Source organism: Eubalaena glacialis, chromosome 6 (genome assembly GCF_028564815.1).
Source record: "Eubalaena glacialis isolate mEubGla1 chromosome 6, mEubGla1.1.hap2.+ XY, whole genome shotgun sequence".
NCBI classification, from domain to species: domain Eukaryota; kingdom Metazoa; phylum Chordata; class Mammalia; order Artiodactyla; family Balaenidae; genus Eubalaena; species Eubalaena glacialis.
This window is the reverse complement of record NC_083721.1, coordinates 123,120,691-123,130,110: the sequence shown is the minus strand read 5'-3', so window position 1 is coordinate 123,130,110 and position 9,420 is coordinate 123,120,691. Positions and strand designations below refer to the sequence as shown.

At 36.5% G+C, this 9,420-nt stretch overlaps 1 non-coding gene across 1 annotated transcript; it reads left to right on the top strand.

Annotated features, from left to right (window-relative positions):
- The first annotated feature begins 778 nt into the window (after positions 1-778).
- LOC133094157 (small nucleolar RNA SNORA70) lies at positions 779-913 on the top strand. The gene has a single exon (XR_009701376.1). It is a non-coding gene; the product is annotated as a small nucleolar RNA SNORA70 (small nucleolar RNA).
- Positions 914-9,420: the final 8,507 nt, after the last annotated feature.

The window sequence follows — 9,420 nt, the reverse complement described above, 5'->3', positions numbered from 1 at the left end:
CAAAATTGTACAGCTAAAGGTTGAAGCATTAATTAAAATAAATTATCAAAAAAAGCCAAAATATTTTTATATGTAAAAAACATACAGTGTGTTAAATGAGAAGAATGTAAATCAGAATTTCAACCAGTGTCCTTGAAATCATTTGTGATGGAGGAAAGAAAGGAAGAGAGGAAGAAGAGAGGGGTGAAGGTAGGGGAAACAATACTGTCCCTCATTGTCAGATTTAGCATTGAGCAGAATTTCAATAAACTTTGCTGCATTGATAAACTTAAAATATACATGTCATCTATTCTAGATTCTTATTACTTTCAAACTGGTGTGAATAAAAATTTGAAATTTTCTTCCAATTTTCAATTTAAAACTTAGCTTTATTTATTTTTTACTTGTCTATGCTTAGGACTCCTTCAGAAATTCATGTTTTCAAATACAAGACATGTTATTATTGAAATGTGTGAGTATATATATACTAGTATATGTAAATGTGTAACAGATGATCATGTCATAGATGGCTGTACATGCATGTATATATATGCATACACATACAGTCTAACAATGTTAATTCTTTTTTCTTTAATTTTGAATAATCTTTAGCTTATAAGCATAAGAAATACTCAAAAATGTCTCTTTCTAAGAATTTATATCCATGTATATTTATGTGTGTGTGTATATATATATATATATATATATATATATATATATATATATATATATATAAAACAAGATTTGGGACCTTTAATTCATTGCTATCAAATAACTCTGTTCAAAAGTAACTGTCCCTTTGCAGCCAGTTAAGCAGACTGTGCTCTTTTCTCCATGGGGGCCTGGTGTGCAATGGCTGCAAACAGCAGCCTCCTCGGGAGTGTATGCAGCCTGTTGCCTGTACCGCTTGCCCTAAGGGAACTTGGAGACAGCTTTTTCCAGTGGACATTCATGACTGGCATGCTGTCCCCAGTCTAGGCTCCACGCAGGTATGTGTGGTGCCTTTGGGAAGCCCCAGGGCACAGTGGCCAGGGTCCACATTGGCCAAGTCATCATGTCCATCCATACCAAGCTGCAGAACGAAGAGCATGTGATCAAGGCCCTCCGCAGGGCCAAGTTTCAGTTCCCTGGCCACCAGAAGATCCACATCTCCAAGAAGTGGGGATTTACTAACTTTAATGCAGATGAATTTGAAAACATGGTGGCAGAAAAGTGGCTCATCACGGACGGCTGTGGCCGTCCCTACTTGTGGCCCCTGGAAACATGGCGGACCCTGCACTCATGAGAGCTTCGGCGCTGCCCCCTCCTTACTCGTGCCCACCCATAAATCCTACTTTCCTGTCAAAAAAAAAAAAAAGTGATTGTCCCATTTTGCCCTAGTGTTCTTTACTGATGATGTCACTGCTCCCTTATTGGTGGCTGAGTTTATCAGCATAGGCAATAAAGGAATGGAATGCTAAAGCTAGCTTATTAAATACTTGTTTAACTTTAGTAAAAGGATACTTTAGCCACCTGAGTCTGGTTTCAAACAATATTGGTGCACTCAAGCTGTGCCCCTCCCTTTTCCACTTCAGCCCAGGATCTTATAAGTGCCACTGCTATTTACAGGGGCATTGTGATTGTTAACTGTTGGAGACAGAAGGGGGAGAAGCATGAGGGCAGTAGGGACCTCTCTGACCAGCTCCTTGGAGTAGGTTTTAGTCACTAGAGAAAAAGACAAGATGCCAGTCGGACTGATTTGTGAGGCAATTTGAGGCAGGTCAGTGTGAGAGCCAAGAGAGATGGAATGGTTCTGTGGGAGCTGTGAGCCCTCTGTAAGACACAGGGCAAAGGCAGAGCTGACTGGAGCTCACAGCTTGGTGGAAAGGAGCATTTTCTTAGTCCCTGCATGGAATCCAGACTACTGCAGCAAACCAAGCTGCAGATCCCATACCACCGGCTCAGGCACTGGCATTCTCATGGCAAGCATCTCTTTCTAATGAAAACGCGGGGGGCAGATGCGCACAAGAAGAAAGGGAGAGAGAGAAGAGCATGGTAGCAGCATATGAAAACAGCAGAGATCCTTCGCTTTGAGAGTATCAAATGAGGGTGTGTATGCGTCTGTGTGTGTGTCCCAGGAACAAGTAGAGGACATTTTGGGAAAATCCAAATATTCCTATTTGGATTTCAGAACCATTTGTAAACTTGGCTTAACAAAAATATAACATATGTATATTTAGTGGCTGTTGCTAGAAGACATTAGGGATGTTTTGTAGTCATGAGGCCAATATTTTTTGAACTCTGCTTTCTATTGGGGATCACTAGTGCTTTACTCCTTAGTCTTTTTTCTTTCTTTCTTTTTTTCATTACTTAAGGAATGCTGAATCTCTCATCAATCTTAATCTAGGATATTTTGCTTACTAGGAAAGACCATGGCATTTCTGGCATAGGTAAATAATTTCGTATGATACATGCTTTCCCAATAAAATGCACAGATATGAAAAATAAAAACAACAATGAATTATTCTGATTTTCTCTAAAGAACCACTTAGTACATATTAGAGTCAACAATGAAGTAAGACTACAATGATCAAGAAAAGGATAAAAGAGTAACGGGGGAAAGCATAGTAGATGAGGTACTTCAGCAGCAAGGATTCAAGAGTTAGGATGGAATTTGAGGCAAAACCCAAAAAGCTTGGATTTCTGCTTCAACATCATGAGTAACTGGGAACTGAGTTATACCACCCCTTCCCAAATACAACTAGACTCTTGATAAGATGCATTCTTAGAGGCATCTCTAGTTTCACTGGAGGTGGAAGGGATTTCCAGGGATTATCCCACCAATTGAGGATAAACAGAACAACTAACTAGAACTGAGCCTGGAAGCACAGGGAACCTGGGCTCCTAATATCGTTGGCCAAAGTGTATTTCTGAGCTACGCAGGAATATGGTCAGGATTCTGGAAGCTGGTCCCCAAAATGCGGGAGCCAGGACTTTAGTAGTGGGAAGTTAGCATGACAGCCCACGTGAAGAAGAGTCAATGTGATGGGAAGCCAGGATAGATCTATGGACAATGGTGTGGAATAAGTTTGCATGAAAACTGAGTTCCAAACCAACACCTGGACCTTTGGATCAGCAATGACAAAGAGAGTTGATTCTGAGACTCCCAATCTAACGCAAAAGCCCCCAAAGAGGCCTGTGAAATAGGAGATAGGAATGCTCCCCAACAACATAAACAATGACAAAAGTGGGGTCAAATGCCCTTTGAAGGAAAGTATCCCTAATTAGGACCTCAGGACTCCCACAGATTAATACGACACCACATCAACATATGAAACAACAGATTTAGAAAACCAAGGGCTAAAGACATTAACACTCTCAGAATTTCTTTGTATAAAATATTTAAAGACATAAAAATAAAACTGCAAAGATCAACACACTCAAGAAAATTTTCACAAATAAGAATACAAACTTGAAAACAACTGGCTTCTAGAAATAAAAATATATGCACTCATGGAAGTCAAAACTCTCAAAAGATAGGCTGAGTGTATATCAGAGTAGACACATTTGAGAAGAGGGGTAATGAACTGCAAGGTATACCTCCTTATGCCACATAAGGAAAAATTTATTCTCACTGGTAGAAATGCAGATTGTTCCAGCCATTTTGAAAAAGCAACCCGGCAACATCTCTTAAAATTTCAAGGTAGAACAAGCTGAGTTCTGAGAAAATAATTTTAAAAAATAAAGGCACCTACCTGTAAGCATATAAGTAATGAAGGGAGATGGGTAGTTGATTTTTATTAATGGGTTATTTATTCTTCTTTTTAACCACTGACTTCTATGACTGTTATAATTTGGAAAATTGCAAGCTAAGAATATTATTAGAGAAAAAGAATAATAATAAAAATACCTGATATTTATATAATATTTATTATATGCTAGCCACTATAAACACTTTTTATATATATTAATTCATCTTTTCAACAATCTTATAAGGTAAGTACTAATATTACTTTGAAATATGGGTTGCTCAAGAACACATGACTATGTAATAGAGAGTTTGAACACAGGCAGAGAGTCTTATTCTAAAATTTTCACTTTTAACCACTCATAATCTACACACTTTTATAATACAAGCAAAATATAGGAAAAGAGTCCTTTACAACCCTCAAAACAGATTGAAAGAAGCCTGGAATGGTAGTTAACACATTTATATATAAATAGCTTGTGAGATATAAAACTCCAACAGGCAGGAGAATTTGACGACCAACATCTGTGTTACAAATATGAAAAGTCAAAGAGGCTTTCCAGAATGAATTTTCAGTTCCCCAAAGTGCAGCACATCCTTGTCAAAAAGACAAAAACAAGAATTAATAACTCTTAGTACAAATCCCTGGAGTCCTGTTAAATTTAATCTGGCTATCTCTCCTCTTTTAGGAAACTGAGAACTAGGGAGATTAGTATTTAATAAGAAATGGGTTCCTTACAAATGTACCCACTGTCAACTTCTCCAGTTGGAAAGTTTGAAGAAATAATCACAAACTGAACCCAACAACAATAAAAGAGAATCTCTTACAGTTCATTAGAACTGAATATTTTGTAAATAATATTTAGGCTATCTCTTCAGAATTGTATGTGATCATGAATTATAAGTAAGGAAATGAATAGTGAAAATCTGTGTGGACTTAAATAGTGACACCTCCCCTGAATATAATTTAAGCACGTTTATCCTGAAATGAAATTTCAATGCAACATGAAATTTCAAAACAGCATCAAATTTCTGATGATCATTTAATGTTTCCTTTATTAAAAATGATTACTCAGGCATGACTTCAATAAATTATCAAGGAAAAAAGCCAGAGTTAAGTACCATAACTATTTGCATGTTCTTCCATGTTAATATCATTGGGAAGAGTAACAAGCTAAAATATCAATATATTTAAAATCCAACCCCCTGCTCAATTTTCCCTCTTAATAATAGTTGTAGAAGAAATTCTCTACTACATTTCATGCTAGATGTCTTAAAAAATCATCATCTGCTCTCGCTGGGGTATACTCAGACCCCCTCATAAGGTGGAAATTCCTAGGGAGATAGTCAATCGGTATCAAATTCTACTTAAATGTACATCATTATTTTTTCAAAGTTCATTCGACAAACTGGTTTAGGTTTAGGAAACTAATGAATAGAAAAGAAATACATTCTTTTTTTAGGAAATGAAATAATTGTTCTCTTGATTGAGAAAAATCTCTCCTCCTTTTTGCTACTTAATGCAACTAATATTTAGCAATTATTAAGTTTGATAAATTTCATGTAATTAGTAAGCAGCCAACAAGCCACAACAGAGGAAAATATTCACTTGCCAATAATTTGGTCATCCTTTTCTGGTAGAATGTTTTGTCTCAGCTTAGGGGCTATTTAATTGTAGTCATAGAGGAGCCAAGCTCAGAATTCTGCTACACAGCAGGGAGAGGACTGCTCTCAATTACAAAAAAATTCAGCCCAGTCTTTTTATCTATGATCTGTGTTTCTACTAACCCTAAATTAGCTCATAAACAATTGGTGAATAAGGGAGTGATATCAGTATGTGCTGATTGTTATGTTGATTCATATGGGATTTTTTTATAGACAAGTGGAAACAGAAGAGGGAATAGAATTATGACCTTTATCAGGAAAAAAAATATCCTTCACCCCAGCTGCTGCACAGGCCAGGAGGTCTTCCATCTGTATTTTAACAGCTTCCTCCCAGGGAGCTCACCCCAGCCTTGCAGGATTCTCCTGTGCTCACAGTTCTATTAACACCTGAGTTTTCCCAGTGCCCACAAGCCAGCATTTCTAATCAACTGTCTTTGCGAATTTTCACATCCCTTGAGCATCCTACTGTCTACGCTGTCCAAATTATCTCCAAAGTCCCCATTTATTGTTTCCTTAGGGCTCTGGATGTAAAGTTACATGGGTTTTGAGTGGTCTGCCCCTAAAATTATTTTCCCATGGGCCCTATTGTTTCAAATGTGTGAATTTGCAGAACACAAACCCTTTTGTATATATCATGTTATAACAGAATAACCTTATTGTTAAAAGACACCCTATGGCTAATGGGGAGCTAATCATTTGAGTTTAGGTACTATAAAGACATAAGAACATTTAATAGAATTAAAGTAGTACTTCTTTAAAAGAACTGTATATAAAAGCAATAGCTCAGAAGACAGTTTGCCATCAAATAATTTGTTTTATTTAATGGGTTAAGGCTTGTCTTTAACTTTAAAGAATATACTAGAAACATATAGTACCCTGAACACACTCCTTTCTAAATTTTAGTCTGATGCTAGGAGTATTATCTGATCTAGAGCATATGTTCCCAAGCAGGCCTGGGTCCCCACTAGGCTCCTGCTACCTTGAACAACATACATTTGGGGAGACGGGGCTAAAATGGTAGTCATTAGCCATTTCTCCCAATACTTAGTTCCTCCTCTAGATCAAGAGTCTTGATCTCACAGAAAATGATGCTACTCTGATATAAGACAGCTGTTCTCAATGGGAAGGAATCATAGTAAAATGAGAAGGTGAAATCTTAAAAATAGGCACCAGAAAGTCTAGCCCACATCAAAGGTAGAATCTTTGGAATAAAAGAAAATAAGGAGAGGGAATATGGTATTAAGACTTCCCATGTTGCAAAATACTGACCTAGACAGGTTAATAAGAAAACTCAATAATATGGGACTTTTTTTGAAAGCAAAAGTTATTGCTATCACTTAGATTTCTAACCAAGGCCACCTTCTATTTCCCCATGATCCCCTCCCACTTGATGACTAATTGCATTTTTCTAAAGAAAGACATAAATCAGAGTGAAAGTAGGTGTACTGAGAATATTTATAAATATGTATGTTCAACCTTATTTGAGAAAAGAGAGTTCTTTCTCAATCTTGATCTTCAAAATAGAACTTAGAAATAATAGTGAAGATGGGTGCTAAACTCTTTAATCATAGAGATTTTGGTTCTGTCTATAATTAAAAATAAGTTCCTACAAGTCAACAGTAAACTGTCCTGAGGAAGCTTAAGATGATTTATGGGCCAAAGTATTAAACTTGTCAAAGGCCACAGTTTAACAACACAAAACTTAATAGTGACTTGATTTTAATTAAGAATTGCTGTAGATATATGGATTGCTGGGTCTGAACATTATTATGGGACCTTACTTATAGTAATATGAATTTGAATCTTAATATCAAATCCAAGATTTTGCCTTTTATTTGATTCATCAAAACTATATCTGTTTGATTGGATCAAGCTTTAAGCACACTTCCTACAGAAGTTGTATATTGATGAGCTACTTCCATCTTGGAATTCTATGAGAAACCCCTCCAATGCTCAAATGTATATGAGAACAGAAAGATGGACAGATTGGGTGGTCATTGGGTAGGGTAGAGGAGAGTGGGGAGACGCAATGACATTGGGTAGAGGGCATTCCTCTTTCTTTTCTGAAAACTAATAGACCCCAAAGACAGGAGATATATTGAGCATCCTTTCTTTGCGTCACCCTTATAATTTTATTCTTTGGATATGAAGTGTTTGGGAAATATTAGGAAAAGAACAACAGTGACCTGGTAATGAAACTGCTAACTTTTATTCTTCCTTTGTCCTAAAATATACTTGGGAACAAACTGAGAAACATTAAGGAACATTAATTGTGTCTTTGAAATTCAAATCATGCAATTCCACTCTTACAAGATTTTTTTAAAAGCTATATATGAAAAAAGGATCCTCGTCCCTGACTTAATACATCGCCTTTTATTAGGATCAGCACATCTCTTTCTCTCATTGGATTAGTATACCCCGTGAATCCTTAGCTGTTTTATGCATAAAAGGTGCTGAACAGTGGTTTCTGAGTTATGAATTAAAGGGGTACTTAAATACAGCTCACTGCTCAGTAGGGGGGGAAATGACGACCAGGAAGAGGACAGGAGAACTAAATTACTAACAAAATAAAGGAGAACGAATGAGATTTCATACTTTTTGGAGGGGTGAAAGGGTGAAAGCCAATAATTTAAGTTAATGATGCAAATGAACAGAGAATGACCCATTTCTGTAACAGCCTTTCTACCTCTCGTATGGGCAGAATCAAGTCTGTGATGAGCCATTGCCTACACATTTCATAGCCCCAAGGGCCCAAGTCATCCCTCTCACAGTTCCCACTCTTCCCCAGGCTGCTAATAATGCACTTAGTGGCCAACAGAACAGATTGGACTTCACTTCTCTAAACACATCTGTGCCCTGGACATGGACCTGCACAACATTAGCAGTAACTGACATGGCCACCCAGAAATTGATAAGCTGATTATATTATTTATATGGGGATGCACAGGACCTAGAATAGCCAAAACAATTTTGAAAAAGAAGAAAAATTGGAGGAATCATTATTTTATTTCAAAATTACAGTAATCAAGACACTTTTGGAACTGGCATAAGAATAAACATACAGATCAATGGAAGAGAATTGACAATCAGAAATAGATCCTCACATATATGGTTAAATGATAAGTGACAAATGTGCAGGGTAATTTAATGAAGAAAAGATAGTCTTTTCAACAAATGTTGTGAAACAATTGGACTTGCATATGCCCTCACTATGCATGTCAAAAATGAATGTCAACATTTATTTTATGCCACAGGCAAAAAGTAACTCAAAATGGATCATAGACCTAAATACAAAATCTGAAACTACAATTTTTAGTAAAAAAAAATAAAAGAAAAACCTTTGTAATCTTAAGTTGGACAAAGATTTCTTAGAACATGTAATGGTTCATTTTATGTGTCAACCTAGCTAGAATATAGTGAATATAGTTAGTTGTTTGGCCAAACACTAGATTAGATATTGTTATAAAGGTATTTTTTAGATGTGTTTAACATTTATAATCAGTTGACTTTAAGATTATTCTGCATAAGGTGGGTGAGCCTCAAACAATCAGTTGAAGGCCTTAAGAGCAAAGGCTAAGGGTTCCCGATGAAAAAGGAGTTTTGCCTCCAAACTGCCACATAGAAATTCTTCCTGAGTTTCCAGCCTTCGGATGCAAGACTGCAATATTAACTCTTTTTTTAATTGTGGTAAAAAAATAATAATAACATGAGATCTACACTCTTAACACATTTTTAAATGAACAGTAATTATTGTTAACTATAAACACATCGTTGTACCTCAGATCTCTAGAAGTTTTTCATCTTGCCTGACTGAAACTTTATACGCATTGAACTGCATTTCCCTCACTTCCCCTCCCCCAACCCCTGACAATCACCATTCTACTTTCTACTTCTACAAGTTTGACTACCTTCGATAGCTCATATAAGTGAAATCATGCAGTATTTGTCTTTCTGTGACTGGCTTATATCATTCAGCATAATGTCCTCAAAGTTCATCCATTTTGCAGCATATGATGGGATTTCCTATTTTTTTTAAGGCTGAATAATAT